The sequence below is a fragment of the Marmota monax genome, unplaced genomic scaffold (assembly GCF_021218885.2).
Source record: "Marmota monax isolate L192 unplaced genomic scaffold, Marmota_monax_Labrador192_F-V1.1 WCK01_AAM20220418_F8-fsc00112, whole genome shotgun sequence".
NCBI classification, from domain to species: Eukaryota; Metazoa; Chordata; class Mammalia; order Rodentia; family Sciuridae; genus Marmota; species Marmota monax.
This window is the reverse complement of record NW_026692073.1, coordinates 2293826-2306393: the sequence shown is the minus strand read 5'-3', so window position 1 is coordinate 2306393 and position 12568 is coordinate 2293826. Positions and strand designations below refer to the sequence as shown.

Here is a 12568-nt window from a genome sequence, read left to right as displayed (position 1 = left end):
TAGTTGTAGTTGGACACAATATCTTTATTTAATTGATTTATTTTTATGTGGTGCTGAGGATTGAACCCAGCCCCTTGCACGCACTAGGCGAGCACGCTACCTCTGAACCTCAGCCCCAGCCCCAAGCATTAGCTTTTAGTATTTCTTTGATCTTCTATGATTTTTTCTAGATTGAGACTTATAAAAAAATCTGATGGCTCAAATAAAAAAGAGTGGAAGATTTTTGGGTACTCCTGGAGTTTTTCTTGGTCAAAACATAGGCTGCATGTGTATGGTTCAAAAGTCTATTGGTGATTTGTTTAAATTCAACAGAGTAAATCAATCAACTTCAAAAAAGAAAAGAGCCCCATGAAACCTCCTCCCCCTGCCATGACCCTCCTTGCCCCTGAGAGTTGCAAGGTTGACCTCACGTATGTTGGGAGACTTTTGTGCATACAGCAGTCAAAGTGCTACTAAAAGTGACGCTTGGAAATGTGAGGGCTTCCTGGGTCAGATAGCCGATGGGGGCAATCAACTCATCTTCTGTTGTTTCCAACCAACCTAGTTCTCATCCTAGGGTCTGAAACACTGGAAGTATTTTGACCATCCAATTTCTTTCTTCCTGGGGCTAAGGGTGCATCTCAGTGGTTGAGTACATGCTTAGCATGCATGAGACTCTAGGTTTGAACCTCCAGACCACCCCGCATTTTTTTCTTTCTTCTTCCTCCTATGAACCCCCACAATCTAAGCATGACTTACACTCCCACAGGTCATGGCTACAGAGCAGCCCAAGGCCTCCTGACATCCATAATGCTGAAAACCCTTGAGTGGAGCTCTGAGCATTCAGCCAACAAGAACTGGCAGCCAAGGACACCACCCGATGGCAAAGGCTGGCTTCTCCTGAAGACCTCTGCCTGCTGCCTAGCGAAGCCAGCCCCTGTGTTTCCTTGCAATGCCCTGCTCAGAAGGTTTCTTGTCCTCTGTTGCTTTGTTTGAGACCCAGTCCCCACCAAACATCAACCAAGTGGCAATGCCTCAGCCAGAGAGGTGAGCCAAGAAATTATCCACTAAAAAAGAATATAAACCCAAGCTGAATTTGAACATCTGTTTCCTATGTAATGCCCTTCAGACAGCACGGTATTGTTTGTTTTCCGAATCAGTTCCCAGCAATGGAGCGGGAGAGGTACCACCAAATAGCCATCAGTATGTGAGGTAAGGCCAGCGTCACTGGAGTTTTATATCCTCTTCATGTAAGGTCAGTAATTTCTAGTCATTCTACATACTTTGAATACTTTTAATTGCACTAATTGAAATCCCATTTCTAAGAGCAAGCATGCTTGCTTATTAAAATATTTTTCAGGGGCTGGGGCTGTAGCTCAGTGGCAGAACATCTGCCTAGCATGTGTGAGACACTGGGTTTGATCCTTAGCACCCCATGAAAATAAAACAAATGAAATAAAAGCATTCTGTCCATATAAGACTACAAAAAAATTTTTTTTTAAAGATACTTGTTTTCCACAAAAACCCATCTCTGTAGCTCAATGGTTAAGCACCTCTGGGTTCAATCCCCAGTAGCAATGAGAAAAAAAAAAATTCCCTGGATTGGGGATGTAGTTTAGTGTAGAGCACTTGCCTAGCATACATGAGGCTAGGGATTCCATTCCCAGCACAACAAAAACAAACAAACAAACAAAACCCCAACTATCTCTGACACTGAGAACCTTACTTAAAATTGCTGGTTAAGGTATGATCAGGCAAAGACTGACTCCTAGAGCAAGAACTTTCAGCTAGCTGCCTGCCCCATTCCCTGAACACTCCTGATCAGTTCCAGGGCTCTGGCTTAATCTAAGAAACACATATAATATTACATCATAAATGCTAAAAATTTAAGACAATAAATTATAGATATGATAACACATATTATGGAGGAAGCACAGTATGAACTCAATATCAGTTGGGATCTGACCATCACTCATGGATTGGGTGTATCAGATTGTGTCCTCACACCATAAGAGAAAAACTCAAATTTACCAAGGTTGTGGATCCTGGTGTATGAAACTGGGAAGTCAAATTATTTGTTTATAATAACAACAAACTTTTGTGTAGCTTCGACATTGATGGAATAAACATATTTCTCCCTGGACACTGATTCAAGGGGAAGTTATCATCATAAAGTGGCTTATTAAAAATCAAAATATGAATAATAAGAAAATGCTATGGTTGGCTGATCTTCAGCAGGTGTAGACTTGCTAGAAGTTTTTGAGTCCATAAGCCAGGGGTACTTTTTTTCTTTATCTGCACTGATGGTCATTACTGATTTTTGACATCTGGAGCTCCATGTTCTGGTGGGCCATTTCCCTTCTGTTCACACAACAGGCCACCATGCAGGGACATTATATAATTTATATTTACTAAGTTACCATGATAATCTCCTCCTGATGCACTAAAAATATCTATTTTTCCTTCATTGAAGTTTGAAATATAGTCTAATTTTTTCACTGTACATTGATAGAAAAATGTGTAGATTATCCTGGTAGAAATTTCATGGGGGGGGGGGCGTCATTAAGCTGTGTTCTTTTTACTATGAGTGATGGAAAACACAACTCCCGTTTTGTGAAGTTTCTGGCACAACTGGATCCAATGTCACCTACCTCGTCCCTAGTCCCCAGAGTAGAGATCTGCTCTAATCTGTGCTGGCTTCATTTTTAAATAGGCTCCTCATCAAATCCAGTTGAAAGTGCTTCTCTTTTTCTCAATAGTTCAATAAAGACTTCTACAATGAAATCTCATTGGCTTGGCTTGGGTTATATGCCCCTTCCTGAATTAACCATGGTGTCCAGGGAGCTGAAAGACATGGATTATCTAGACTTGGGTTACAGGATCACTCCTGAAATCTGGTTTTTGTGCATGGATTGAGAGTGAGTGTAAAATAGTGATTCTGTTGACAGAAGAAGGTGGTTTGAGTCCAGATAAGAAAACCAGTGGAAATCTGCTGGAGAGGCAACCTCATTTTTCTTTTCTCCATGTTCTTAGGAAGTGGGTGTTATTTTCCCATTGTATCCTATGTGTCCAAAACCAGGTAGTGTGGATGATATGATATATGGCCTCTTCCATTCAGAAAGTCATCTAATAGTGAGAATACACATGTGCACAAGTGACCACAATACACGAACAACCAAATAAGTATCATATGATGAGTACAGAGAAAAAATGAGATTTATTTAAGTTTATAGGGAGGTGGAATTATAGTTGTGTGAAAAGATAAAGGGAGGCTTCAGGGAATAGGTGGCACTTGAGCCTGGAAGGTTAGGAGGGTTTTGATAGTTGGAAATAAAGGTGCTGACACTTCAGCGGGAGGGACCTGCATGAGCAAACTCTGTGATTGGAGAGAGTATAGTCTCCCTGAGTGCGGTAGACTGTGTGAGAAGGGAGGGTAAAAGTGTGGGCCATTTCAGTGCCATGTCAGTGCCTCCGTGGGTGTGTGGCGCTCACCCAGGAGTGCCCTCTGCAGAGGGTTAAAGGTAGGTGAGTTTCGGGAGCTGTGATGGTGTCTGGGAGTTTCTACATTCAACATTTCTAAAAGTGTGGTCCAGGATGCTTTTGAACATGCTCTGATCCCAGACCTAACAGATTCAACATCTCTGAGCTGACAGACTTTTTATTTAGGGCTGAGTCTAGTTCACATTCAGTTCTGCTCTGCATTTGGATGGAAAGTGCCCACTTCCTGTAATATCAGAGTGAATAGTTTTTCACAGAAACTGTGTGGCCTGCAGTGCTTGCTTTTTTTTTTTTTTTTTTTTATGGTGGTGGTGCTGGGGATCAAACCCAGGGCCTTATACATGTGAGGCAACCACTCTACCAACTGAGCTATACCCCAGCCCCGAAAGTGCCCACTTCTAATCATATTACTTAAGAAACAACCCCGCCCCCCCCAAAAAAAAAAAAAAAAACCACCTTCTAGCTCTTCTAGACTATGACTCCTCTCCTGTACCTCACCCTACCTTTAAGACTTGGGCTGCAACCAGAGCCCAGCTGTCAGAGTCCCTGGCAATAGCAGAGAAGAGATCAATAAAGAGAGCAAGGTACAGGCCTCCTTTGACCTTAAGGAAGAAAAAACAGTCTTATCAGATCCTCAGGACCAGCCAAATGTTTCTTCCTGTAACTGCTCTTTATGGGTAAGATAGGCAGAGACTAAGAGGAGAGGGTTTCAGATTTTGTTTGGAAAAATCCAGACCGCATGACGTCTGACAGCACTTAATCTCCAAAGGCAGCGAGTGCTAACAGGCACAAACTACAATTCAGAGGCCTCCTACCCTTTGTAGTAGTGGGCGGGGTTAACCTCCAGGTAAATAAACACTTTGTTTCAATTTACCCAACACTGCCAAGAGCTCATATTTTTTGCTCTGTGTGGAGTAGCCTGACCACTGTTATTCTAAATGAAGGATGTTTCCTGGTTTCCTAGAGGAAGAAGGCCTGAGCTGCCTGTGTAGCCCTCTAGGGCAAGTTTTTAGAGCTCCCAGGGCTCCACATCTGGAGAACCCTATCAGAATTTCTGGAAAGAAAAGTAGACTGTGCTGTAATACTTCTTGAGTAATGAGCTCATTTAAAACTTTTGCAGCTCTACCAGAAACTGAAGAGGTAAATCAACAGCAAAGGTAAGGAAAAACGGTGTCATTTTCTTCTCTATTTATTAGTGCAGCTGCATCTTGTCTGAAGGCCCAGGCCCACCACGCTGGGGGTCCCAGCCGGGTGCATTCTGCTGTGCTTCCACCTCCCTCATGCTTCCCTCTCCCACTTTGGAGATGTGCTGAATCAGCAGAGCTTCCTGGAGTCCCCTCCCCAAAGGCAAAAGAGCACACAGGGGCTGCCCCTGCCCAGGCTACAGGCTGGATGTCCTCTGGGGACAGCTTGGGAAATCTCTGGGCCAATTCTGGTCCCTGCCTCCTTTGTGCTCTGTGTCCTGCATGGCCCTGGCTTCATACCATGGTTCAGGGCAGGCCAATTCAGGACTTAGAGCCCTGGAGCTCCTTCTCCGTGGGCTGGCTCCCCTTGGCCTGGGATGTCAACTCTTTTCCTTCCCTTGCTCTGCCTCCTTCCCTTCTCCACAGCATTTTGTTCTTAATTTTCAATCCTCTTGGAGAAGAAGTGAGATTCTCATCCCTCCGTGTGACTCTTAGCACAGTGCTGACTTTTTTCTTTTTGGCTTCCTGGTTCTGCTGACTGACCTTTGGAATTTCTTGGCTCCTTGTCAGAATCCTCAGTTCTTCCCAGCATCTGTTTAAACACCGCGTTTCCGGTGGCAATGCCCTTTTTGCTTATTTAACCTTTTTGTCATCTGGCTCCAAGTTCCACAGGGGATTTTACTGCCTTGTCAGGTCAGTAACAGTGCCCTGCAGCTAGAAGAAGTCTTGAGAATACATTTCCTTTGTGTGGGAAGTTGCCAAATTTTTAAAGATTGGCACTGGGAGAGAATTTCAAGGCTTTTCTTTACATGTTGAGAAAGGTGTGTCTGAGAGGCTGGCGTTCAGTGCCCTCTTTCACACGGGCCAGCCTGCCTTTTGAGCCTTATCTCCCACCAAAACTGCGTTCCTTCAGCTTCCACTTCCACTTCACCCAGGACCCTTGCCTCCTGCACTTGGCTTAAGCTGTTACCTGTGCCAGGATCCCCTTTCCCACCCCCCACCCCCCACCTAGTTCTTTATGGCACAATTCCTAACCATATTCCTAGTGTTAATGCCTACTCCAAAAGGCTCCCTCCCCATCTGACTTAATCTCTCTTCCAGCCCCTGAATGCCATTGTGCCATTGTGCTATTCTTTCGTTTTCCTGATTCTAGGGAGCACAGTTTTTCTTTTTTTCTTTTTCTTTTTTCTTTTTGGTTATAGCTATATTGACATACAAATATAGTAAGCACTACAATGAGCAATTCAATTTTTAGTATACAACCATTCCCCAAATCAATTCTGATTTTCATTGCCCTAAAAAGAAGTTCTGTGCCCTTTAGCTGCTGCCTTCCTTCCATCTTGCCCAGGTTAAGTAACCACTAATCTGTTTTCCGTCTCCATCAATTTACCTATTTGGGATCTAATAAAAATGGGACCTGTAGTGGCGGGCATCTTTCACTAAGCATGTTTTCAAGATTCATCCACGTTGTAGCATGTATCGGTAATATTTCATTCAAGAGACTTATTTTAAAAATATTTTGAAATCTCTGAAATAAAGATGCATCTTCAAATCATTGATATGCATAGGAGCAATTTTTCTTTCTTGGTAATGCTTATAACCATGATGTGTCTTCTGTTGATAGAGCATTCTATCAACAATGCTCTATTTGTGTCTCCATGTTACCCCTGTCATAATCACCTTCCTGGTCAAGCCATTTGTTTGTGTCTGTCTTATTTCTACATTGTAGGCTCCAGAAGGACAGAAGCCATGTCTTAATAATCTTTATATTCTTTAAAGGACCTAGCACAGCACTTGGCCCTTAAGAGGTATTCAGTAGATTTAAAGAAGGCATACATTGGGATGTATTCACCATGAATAATGTGACATAGCAGAAGGATGCCCAGTCTTCATGGCCTGTTGCACACCAGATGAGTGTGCAAGGTGCTCATGATTGTTAAGTTTTGGTGATTGATACAGTTAATTAACTAAACATTTGCTCACCTACTGTGTGCCAAGTCCCATATTCTGAGCAGAGAGTGTTATAAAGATGATTCAAATATAGTCCCTCTCCCAAGGAATTCATATTTTGGAAAGACACTTATATAAATGGTTATACAACAAATACAACAAAGAGAATGTGTGGGTGTGTTATAGGGGTTACCAATGCTGGAAAAGAGAAGTTATTTAGAGAGTAGCACATGTATTTAACACCCAGGTGCCAAGAACACCCGTTTTATAGTCTGACAGCCTGAGCTCTGCCACTTCTTTGTGAATTCTATGTGATACCGAACTTTCTATCTTCTTTCTTTCTTTCTTCTTTCTTCTTTCTTCTCCTCCTCCTCCTCCTCCTCCTCCTCCTCCTCCTCCTCCTTCTTCTTCTTCTTCTTCTTTTTTTTGATACTGGGATTGAACCCAGATAGTCACATCCCAGTCTTTTTATTTCTTGTTTTGAGACAGGGTCTTGCTAAGTTGCCCAGGCTGGCCTCCAACTTGTGATCTCCTGATTCTGCCTCCCGAGTGCCTGGGATTATAGGCATAAGCCACCGAACTTCACTTTCCTGTGCCAAGATCTTCTTTAACTACAATGGACATAACAGATTATATATCACTAGCAGTATTAAATTATAAATAATGGGTTTGTAAAGTATTTGTTATATATGTGTTTAGATAAATGACAGTTATTCTTGGGACTCTTAGACCATTAAACCTTCAGGGACTTTAGTATTTGTTGATGCTTCCTAATTTTATAGATGTACCTAATTTTTTTTTCAGTAGTAGGGGTCTGAACCCAGGATCATGTACATGCTGGGTAAGAGCTCTACCACTAAGCTACATCCCAGTACTTTTAAAATTTTATTTTGATACAGGGTCTTGCTAGATTGTACAGGCTGACATTGGACTTGCAATCCTGCTCTCTCAACTTTCTGAATAACTAGGATTACTGGGATTACAGGCATGTCACCATGCCCAGCTCACACATAATTTTATGTAGTAAGACACAGATCTTATAGTGGCTTGTCCTTTTGCTGGGTTTTGAAATGGGTTCAGGTTTCATGGAAGGGAGATGATTGAGGGATGAGAAGTTTCAAATGAGAATCTCCAGCCAGTTAGACAGGCACATTTGAGGTGAGTTTGAGAGGGTCTGATCTGTGAGTCCAAACCAGAGAGTCTCCCAATTACCTCCCCTTGGGCAGCTTCTTCATCTTAGTAGAACCTTCATATATTTATATATGTAAGCATCTGCTGTGTATTTGAACAGCCTTTAGCAAGAAAGTCTCAGCCCAGATTTGATTATACGGTTTAGTTCCTCCCTAGATGTTATTTTTCTCTTCTTAGCAAATCTGTACATTTCCTGGTCTGCCAGGGGCAAGGTTTCTAAATTTTTTCCCTCCAATGTCCTGCATGATGGACAAACAAATTCTACTTGCAAGTGTTGTCTTTTTACTTTGTAAAACTAATGAGTGTTGTTGAATGAATGACTGTATTTTGAATGAATCAATGAACAAATAAATAATTGCAGGGTTAGCCATAACAATTGGCTCTTCAAACAAATTACATTTATTTTCCAAGGAAGAAATGAGGTATAAGATTTAAATTAAAAGAATTATACTAATTTATCAACTTTTTTCAGTTTTATGAATAACATTTTATTTCAATCACTGTTCAATCAACAGAGCTACAATGATTGGGTTTATTTAGTGGGCTTTTTTTTTTTCTGATAGTCACAACAGCAGGAAAATAATGTTTTATTTTTCTGCTTAGTAGACAGACTAATAATACATTTGAAGCTTCCATGGTTACCAGTCTTTGTCTAAAAAGAAGATGCTGAACAAGATGCATAGAGCTAAGAACTACTTTTGGAAATGGGGGGCTGTCTTTTTCACTTTTGGGTGGTAAAACAAGGGATGGGTCTTGAGAGTCAGGACTCTAGTCTTTTCAACCTGGGCCAGAGTATGGAAAGGCTCAAGTGTACACATACCAGGAGTGGGAATCTATTAACTAGGAGGCATAAGTATTGATTTGGTTAACAGAAAATGTGAGAGAAACATCTAAATTAATAGAGCCTTTAGGCAAGATAAAGTTCATTTCTTTCCTTCATAAAGAACTCCCGATGTGCATGATTCAGAGCAGGAAGAGCTCTGTAGCCTAATTTCTTCAATTCTCTATGGTCTTCAAGCTTCCAAAATGGCAGCTGGGACCATACAGACACATTTCGGGAGGAGACATTGAAGAGAAAAAGAAGGAGGCACACACCACTTGCCTTTTAACAATGTTTCCCAGAAGTTGCACCGCCACACTTCAATGCCTCATTGACTAGAATATAATCCTGGAGACATCAGGCACCAAAGGAGATTGGAATATGAGGTCTTTATTCTACATGGTCATGCCCAGATAAAACCTACAGTTTTATTACTGAGGAGAAAGGTGAGAATAAATATAGTGGTAGCAACTATCTCTGTGCCTTAATGGTGTATGATCCCAATGTCTGTCCCAGGGTACTTAAGGATCAGGGATGCCAGTGTCCCTAGGAAAGTTCTGTTGGATGATAGGTCTATGAAAAATTTAGCCCTGGGATTACCAGCTCTTCATTCCCCCTGCTCATGAGGCTTTGAATCATCCTCTTTAAAAGTCCCCACCACCAGATCCTAGGGTTTCTTCTCCATGCAAATGGGATGTGTTATTACTCTACCATTTTCCTTTGAAATTAGATTTGAAACTAGGCTCAGCCTCTTGGTAAAACTATTATCTTGGGCAAGTGATTGACCATCTCTGTGTCATTACATTTTTCATACCTCTGAAATGGAAATGATCTATAATAGTAGTAAATAATAATAACCAGGCCCCAAAGTAGGTGCTTTTAAAATGTCAAATTACTTTCCCAACCAAATGTACTGTGTAACAACCTGTCCCCACCACACTGATACTTTGTTCAGATATTCCAAAGTTAGCTCATACTCTACTCTTTCTCTAATTTTGATAAAGTTAGATTTTATTGAGTGCATACTATAGGCTAAATACTCTTCCAAAAAAATTCTTTTTGCATGTCAACTCCTTTAAAACTCATAGTCACACCATTACTATCCCCGTTTTCCAGAAAGAGGTTTAAGAAACATGCTGGAGGGCTTATAAGCAGGAAAGGGTAGAGCTAGGATATGAATCCAGGTAGTCTGGCTCCGGAGCTTGTGAGCTTAACCACAAGTGATAAATGACAAAGCCTCCCTATGGAGACTTTTACCTGTTTAAGATCTTAATTGAAGCTTTGTAAATTTAGGATGATTTAAACCTTATGAGAGCCCAGAGTCCCTCCTATTCTCCCTGTCCTTTTTCATCTTAGCTTTTAGTCTCATACAAGATTCTTTTTACTGGGGTTAATGATCATGTATTCAACAAATATTTGTGTCAAGACCTAATCCTGGTGTAAGAGTTCACAATTTGGTTGGGAAGGCAGGATGTTAAAACGAGTTATGCCAAACTGGGCACAGTAGCCCAGCAGCTGTAATCCCAGCAGCTTGGGAGGCTGAGGCAGGAGGATCATGAGTTCAAAGTTAGCCTCAACAAGAGTGAGGTCCTAAGCAACTCAGTAAAACCCTGTTTCTAAATAAAGAACAAAATAGGGCTGGGGATGTGTCTCAGTGGTCAAGTGCCCCTGAGTTAAATCTCTGATACCTCCCCGCCCCACTTCCCCCCAAAAAACCCTTCATAGAAGGATGAATGGATAAACAAAATGTGTAGATACATACAATAGAATGTTAGCCTTAAAAAAGAAATGAAATTCTGATATGGGCTACAACAAAGATGCATCTTGGAGACATTATGCTAACTGAAATAATCCAAACCCCAAAGGACAAACACTACACGATTCTCTCAGTGAGGTACCTAGAGCAGTCAGATGCACAGAGAAAGAAAGTAGAGGGTGTTTCCCAGGAGATGAGTGGAGTGAAGAATAGGAGGGTATTGTTTTTGGGTGCAGAATTTCAGTTTGGGAAGGTGAAAACATTCTGGAGATGGATAGTGGTGATGGTTGCACAATGTAAGTATACCTAAAGCCACGAAGGACTTATATTTGTTTTTTTAAGAGTCAGGATCTCACTATATTGCCCAGGCTGGTCCCAAACTCCTGGACTTAAGTGATTCTCCTGCCTCACTCCATCTGCTGAGTAGCTGGGACTCCAGGTGTACACCACCATGCCTGGCTTTATAAGTAAATAGACTAATGTGGCACATTTTATATTTATTTTGACACACACACACACACACATGATGCAGCAAGGTAAGAGCCTAGGAGGCTGTGGAGTGGAGCACATGAGCACGGTAGCCTCACCTGCGCCGTGGCCCCTTGGGTCTCTGATGCAATCTCCATCAACCTCCTCATCGCCAGTTTCTTGGGCAGCCCTCAGCATCCCCTTCTCCCTCAGGACCCTCAGTGCTGGGCTTGTGAGCTTTCAGGAGTGGGAGAAGACTGGTGGAGTGGCCTGCTGCTGATGATCAGAAAGCCTGGAGTCGCTGTACAAGTAATGGAGGCCTGGGATGGGCAGGGAGCTGGAAATGTGGGCCTCAGCAGTGGGGTGTGGGGCTTTTATGGCTATTACTTAGCAATCTGGGTGAGCAAAGATGATGTCCTGGACAAGAAGAGATGGAGAAAACTGGTGGGACTTGAGAAAGGTTTAGGTTACAGATGTGATAGATCTTAGTGACTCGTGGGAACATCACTATGTTCAACCCCAGGGCTGCAAACGCCTCCAGCACACTGTTTACTGATCCCAAAGAAAGAACTGGGGGGTCTCAAGGGGGAGGTTTGGGACATTTTATAACTCATGCACTCCTCAGCAGTAGCGGGTACTATGGAGGACCACACTGCTTCTAAAAGCAGGGGAATATACAGGTTAGGTTGCATGCTCATCGTGTGTGGATCTCCTCAATGTTTTATGAATACATTCTTTTACTTTACAGGGTCATTCTGTTTTGCTTCTCACCTAAAGACTGGATATAAGGGAAATGGCCATCTCCCCCTCTCCACCTCCTTCCTTACCATTTTCTGTGGAGTCCTCCCTATCTCACTGTAAGCTTCCCTAGGCACGGATTAGTGTTTATTCTAACAAGTAGCATGAGGAAAAGGAGCACCTAAGGAGCCCCCCCCCAGGTTGCTGGTTGGGTGACTGGTTATATGGGATGAGAGTGGAAGGTAGGAGGATGGAGGTGTTGGTTAGAGGAGATAATGAGCGCTTTCTCTATTTGGGGGCATGTTGCATTTAAGGTGCTTGCAATATAACTAAGAAGCCAGCAGCCCTAAAAGAAATATCCATTTTTGTGTTTATTTAAAGAAGAATCCGAAGGATTCACTAGGAAAATCGATTGAGATTTAAAAATAATAATAAAAACGTTGCTCAGAAGCTTCCAAGGAGAATATAAGACCAGATGTGGGACTTGCATAATTCTGGCATCTTCCTGTGCGAGTCTGATTTATGTTTATTTTCAGAAAAATAACCCACACTCAGTTTGCTTCTCTCAGTTCTTACTTGCAGAATCACTGGGATCCAAAACCAGTTATGTGGTCTTCTTGATTGGAATCCAAGCCATCATTTCCAGTCCTTGAAAAAAAGAATCAAACTCGTTAGCTGTGGAGGATTATAAAACACAACCCCCTCATTATATTGGGAACCGTTTCTTTGTTTTTAAGCTTGAACTGCCTTCAAAAGGATTGTGACTGGGGAGATATTCCCATTGCTTATTTGCTTTTTAAATTTAAGTTCACCTCCCATTTCAAATCTATTATCCCTACAGCTGCAATTTTCGGACATTGCTTTGGGGATACTGGATTGACCTTTTCAGCCTGGTCCCTGCCTCTCACGGCCCTCTAAGGCTTGAGAATGCATCCACATAACTCATTAGGCACATACCTGAGGCTTACCTCCTGCTGCCTGCCT

At 42.2% G+C, this 12568-nt stretch overlaps 1 long non-coding RNA gene across 1 annotated transcript in view; it reads left to right on the top strand.

Annotated features, from left to right (window-relative positions):
* The first annotated feature begins 4401 nt into the window (after positions 1-4401).
* Positions 4402-12568, top strand: part of LOC124102596 (uncharacterized) — a 48488-nt gene continuing 40321 nt past the window's right edge. The window contains exon 1 of the long non-coding RNA XR_006854931.2: positions 4402-4634. This is a non-coding gene — a long non-coding RNA (uncharacterized LOC124102596). The remainder of the gene's footprint in view (positions 4635-12568) is intronic.